The sequence below is a fragment of the Triticum dicoccoides genome, chromosome 5A, assembly GCF_002162155.2.
Source record: "Triticum dicoccoides isolate Atlit2015 ecotype Zavitan chromosome 5A, WEW_v2.0, whole genome shotgun sequence".
Classification (NCBI taxonomy): Eukaryota; Viridiplantae; Streptophyta; class Magnoliopsida; order Poales; family Poaceae; genus Triticum; species Triticum dicoccoides.
Genome location: NC_041388.1, coordinates 30895474 through 30901542, shown reverse-complemented (window position 1 = coordinate 30901542; position 6069 = coordinate 30895474).

The window sequence follows — 6069 nt, the reverse complement described above, 5'->3', positions numbered from 1 at the left end:
GGCCGGTTCTGGGCGTTGGCCGGATCGGATGAGGAGGATGTGGACGGTGACGGAGAGGATCCGTCGGCCTCACTTACGTCGCCGACTCCGTCAGATCTGATTTGTGACTTTTTCAACTCTGGTTATGACGAAGACGGGGTAGCCACGATGGTCGATAAGGTCTTGCCGGTGGACGATCAAGCGAGGGTTGGGCTTCACGCGGGCGAGAGGAAGGAGATGGTCCGTCGCGTTGTTCACCGGAGAACGGCGGCGACGCCGATCAGGCCATGGAAGGGCCTGATACGTCCATTTTGCATCATGCTTTTATATCGATATTTATTGCATTATGGGCTATTATTATACATTATGTCGCAATACTTATGCCTATTCTCTCTTATTTTACAAGGTTTACATAAAGAGGGAGAATGCCGGCAGCTGAGATTCAGGGCTGGAAAAGGAGCAAATATTAGAGACCTATTCTGCATAGCTCCAAAAGTCCTGAAACTTCACGGATGTCATTTTCAGAATATATAAAAAATACTGAGTGCAAGAAGTTCCAGAGGGGGGCCACACTCTGGCCACGAGGGTGGGGGGGGCCCTACCCCCTGGGCACGCCCCCTGCCTCGTGGGCCCCCTGGTGGCCCTCCGATGCCCATCTTATACTATATGGATTCCTTCGTTAAGGAAAAAATCATAAGCAAGCTTTCGGGACGAGACTCCACCGCCACGAGGCGGAACCAATCCAGGGCTCTGGCGGAGCTGTTCTGCCAGGGAAACTTCCCCCCGGGAGGGGGAAATCATTGCCATCATCATCACCAACGATCCTCTCATCGGAAGGGGGTTAATATCCATCAACATATTCACCAGCACCATCTCCTCTCAAACCCTAGTTCATCTCTTGTATCCAATTCTTGTCTCCAAGTCTGGGATTGGTACCTGTTGGTCGCTAGTAGTGTTAATTACTCCTTGTAGTTGATGCTAGTTGGTTTATTTGGTGGAAGATCATATGTTCAGATCCTATATGCATATTAATACTCCTCTGATTATGAACATGAATATGCTTTGTGAGTAGTTACGTTTGTTCCTGAGGACATGGGAGAAGTCTTGCTATTAGTAGTCATGTGAATTTGGTATTCGTTCGATATTTTGATTAGATGTATGTTGTCTCTCCTCTAGTGGTGTTATGTGAACGTCGACTACATGACACTTTACCATTATTTGGGCCTAGAGAAAGGCATTGGGAAGTAATAAGTAGATGATGGGTTGCTAGAGTGATAGAATCTTAAACCCTACTTTATGCGTTGCTTCGTAAGGGGCTGATTTGGATCCACATGTTTCATGCTATGGTTAGGTTTACCTTAATACTTTTGTTGTAGTTGCGGATGCTTGCAATAGAGGTTAATCATAAGTGGGATGCTTGTCCAAGTAAGGATAACACCCAAGCACTGGTCCATCCACATACCAAATTATCAAAGTACCGAACGCGAATCATATAATCGTGATGAAACCTAGCTTGACGATAATTCCCATGTGTCCTCGGGAGCGCTTTTCTCTATATAAGAATTTGTCCAGGCTTGTCCTTTGCTACAAAAAGGATTGGGCCACCTTGCTGCATTTTATTTACTGTTGTTACTTGTTGCTCGTTACAAATTATTTTATCACAAAACTATCTGTTACCTATAATTTCAGTGCTTGCAGAGAATACCTTGCTGAAAACCGCTTATCATTTCCTTCTGCTCCTCGTTGGGTTCGACACTCTTACTTATCGAAAGGACTACGATAGATCCCCTATACTTGTGGGTCATCAAGACTCTTTTCTGGCGCCGTTGCCGGGGAGTGAAGCGTCTTTGGTAGGTGAAATTTGGTAAGGAAAAATTTATATAGTGTGCTGAAATTTACTGTCACTTGTTACTATGGAAATTAATCCTTTGAGGGGCTTGTTCGGGGTAACTTCACCTCAACCAGTAGAGCAAAGAGTTGCTCCCCAACCTACTGAACCTATTGAACCTACTAAAAATGAAAATGTCTGCTTTGAAATTCCTTCGGGTATGATAGAAAAACTGCTAGCTAATCCTTTTTCAGGAGATGGGACATTACATCCTGATGAGCACCTAATATATGTGGATGAAGTTTGTGGATTATTCAAGCTTACAGGTATGCCCGATGATGTTATCAAGAAGAAGGTCTTCCCTTTATCTTTGAAGGGAGACGCATTGACATGGTATAGGCTATGTGATGATATGGGATCATGGAACTACAAACGGTTGAAATTGGAATTTCATCAGAAGTTTTATCCTATGCATCTTGTTCATCGTGATCGTAATTATATATATAATTTTTGGCCTCGCAAAGGATAAAGCATCACTCAAGCTTGGGGGAGGCTTAAATCAATGTTATATTCATGCCCCAATGATGAGCTCTCAAGAGAAATGATTATCCAAAAATTTTATGCTCGGCTTTCTGATAACAATCGCATCATGCTCGATACTTCTTGTGCTGGCTCTTTTATGATGAAGACTATTGAATTCAAATGTGATTTATTGGAAAGAATTAAATGCAACTCTGAATATTGGGATCTCGACGAAGGTAAGAAGTCAGGTATGACACCTAAGTTTGATTTTGTTAAATCTTTTATGGATACCGATGTTTTCTGTAAATTTAGCACTAAATATGGACTTGACTCTGAGATAGTAGCTTCTTTCTGTGAATCTTTTGCTACTCATGTTGACCTCCCTAAGAAGTGGTTTAAATATCATCCTCCCATTCAAGTAAAAGTAGCTGCACCTATTAAAGTTGAAGGAAAGACTATCACTTATAATGATTCTATTATTCCTACTGCTTATGTTGAGAAACCACTTTTTCCTGTTAGGATAAAAGATCATGCTAAAGCTTCAACTGTTGTTCGTAAAAGCAATATTAGAACCTATACACCTCCTGAGCAAGTTAAAGTTGAACCTAATATTGCTATTGTTAAGGATCTCTTGGATGATAATATTGATGGGCATGTTATTTATTTCTGTGATGAAACTGCTAGAATTGCTAAACCTTGTGCTAAAGATAAACATAGACATGTGGTAGGTATGCCTGTTATTTCTGTTAAAATAGGAGATCATTGTTATCATGGCTTGTGTGATATGGGTTCTAGTGCCAGTGCAATACCTATTGACTTATACAAAGAAATTATGCATGATATTGCACCTGCTGAGTTAGAAGATATTGATGTCACAATTAAACTTGCCAATAGAGATACTATTTCACCAATTGGGATTGTTAGAGATGTTGAAGTCTTGTGTGGGAAAACTAAATATCCTGCTGATTTTCTTGTTCTTGGTTCCCCACAAGATAGCTTTTGTCCCATTATATTTGGTAGACCCTTCTTAAAAAGGATGTTGTTACTATTGGTTTAGGTGATATGTCTCATGAGTTCAACTTTTCTAAATTTTGTAGACAACACCGTGAAGAGGAATTGCCTAGTAAAGATGAAATTATTGGTCTTGCTTCTATTGCCGTACCTCCTAGTGATCCTTTAGAACAATATTTGCTAGATCATGAAAATGATATGTTTATGAATGAAAGAAGGGAAATAGATGAAGTATTCTTTAAACAGGGACCTATTCTGAAACACAACTTGCCTGTTGAAATCTTAGGGGATCCTCCTCCACCCAAGGGTGATCCTGTGTTTGAGCTTAAACAATTGTCTAATACTCTTAAATATGCTTATCTTGGTGAAAATAAGATATATCATGTTATTATTAGTGCTAACCTTTCAGAGAATGAGGAAGAAAAATTATTGAAAACTCTGAAGAAGCACCGTGCTGCTATTGGATATACTCTTGATGATCTTAAGGGCATTAGTCCCACTCTATGTCAACACCAAAATAAATTTGAAGAAAGATGCCAAACCAGTTATTGATGACCAACGACGACTAAATCCTAATATTAAAGAAGTGGTAAGAAAAGAAATACTAAAGCTCTTTGAGGCAGGTATAATTTATCCCGTTGCTGATAGTCAGTGGGTAAGTCCCGTCCATTGTGTTCCTAAGAAGGGAGGTATTACTGTCGTTCCTAATGATAAAGATGAATTGATTCTGCAAAGAATTATTACAGGTTATAGGATGGTAATTGATTTCTGCAAATTAAATAAGGCTACTAAAAAGATCATCACCCCTTACCTTTTATTGATCAAATGCTAGAAAGATTATCCAAACATACACATTTTTGCTTTCTAGATGGTTATTCTGGTTTCTCCCAAATACCTGTGTCAGCTGATGATCAATCTAAGACCACTTTTACTTGCCCTTTCGGTACTTTTGCTCATAGATGTATGCCTTTTGGTTTATATAATGCAACTGCTACCTTTCAAAGATGCATGATGGCTATATTTTCTGATTTTTGTGAAAAGATATGTGAGGTATTCATGGATGATTTCTCCGCTTATGGATCCTCTTTTGATGATTGCTTAAGCAACCTTGATCGAGTTTTGCAGAGATGTGAAGAAACTAACCTTGTCTTGAATTGGGAGAAATGCCACTTTATGGTTAATGAAGGTATTGTCTTGGGGCACAAAATTTCTGAAAGAGGCATTGAAGTTGATAAAGCTAAATTTGATGCTATTGAAAAGATGCCGTGTCCCAAGGACATCAAAGGTATAAGAAGCTTCCTTGGTCATGCCGGATTTTATAGGAGGTTCATTAAGGACTTCTCAAAAATTTCTCGGCCTCTGACTAATTTATTACAAAAAGATATACCATTCGTCTTTGATGATGATTGTGTAGAAGCCTTTGAAATACTTAAGAAAGCATTAATCTCTGCAACTATTGTTCAGCTACCTGATTGGAATTTACCTTTTGAAATTATGTGTGATGCTAGTGATTATGCTGTAGGAGCTGTTCTAGGGCAAAGAGTTGATAAGAAATTAAATGTTATTCAATATGCTAATAAAACTCTAGACAATGCCCAGAGACATTATGCTACTACTGAAAAAGAATTCTTAGCAGTTGTATTTGCTTGTGATAAGTTCAGACCTTATATTGTTGATTCTAAAGTAACTATTCACACGAATCATGCTGCTATTAAATATCTTATGGAAAAGAAAGATGCTAAACCTAGACTTATTAGATGGGTTCTCTTGCTACAAGAATTTGATTTACATATTATTGATAGAAAGGGAGCTGAGAACCCCGTTGTAGACAACTTGTCTAGGTTAGAAAATGTTCTTGATGACCCACTACCTATTGATGATAGCTTTCCTGATGAACAATTAAATGTCATAAATGCTTCTCATACTGCTCCATGGTATGCTGATTATGCTAATTACATTGTTGCTAAATTTATACCACCCAGTTTCACATACTAGCAAAAGAAAAAGTTTTTCTATGATTTAAGACATTACTTTTGGGATGACCCACATCTTTATAAAGAGGGAGTAGATGGTGTTATTAGGCGTTGTGTACCTGAGCATGAACATGAACAAATCCTATGCAAGTGTCACTCCGAAGCTTATGGAGGACACGACGCTGGAGATAGAACTGCACATAAGGTATTGCAATCCGGTTTTTATTGGCCTACTCTCTTCAAGGATGCCCGTAAGTTTGTCTTATCTTGTGATGAATGTCAAAGAATTGGTAATATTAGTACACGTCAAGAAATGCCTATGAATTATTCACTTGTTATTGAACCATTTGATGTTTGGGGCTTTGATTATATGGGACCATTTCCTGCCTCTAATGGATATACACATATTTTAGTTGCTGTTGATTATGTTACTAAGTGGCTAGAAGCTATTCCAACTAGTAGTGCTGATCATAACACCTCTATTAAGATGCTTAAAGAAGTTATTTTTCCGAGGTTTGGAATCCCTAGATATTTAATGACTGATGGTGGTTCACATTTTATTCATGGTGCTTTCCGTAAAATGCTTGCTAAGTATGATGTTAATCATAGAATTGCATCGCCTTATCACCCACAGTCTAGTGGTCAAGTAGAATTGAGTAATAGAGAACTCAAATTAATTTTGCAAAAGACTGTTAATAGATCTAGAAAGAATTGGTCCAAGAAACTTGATGATGCATTATGGGCCTATAGAACTGC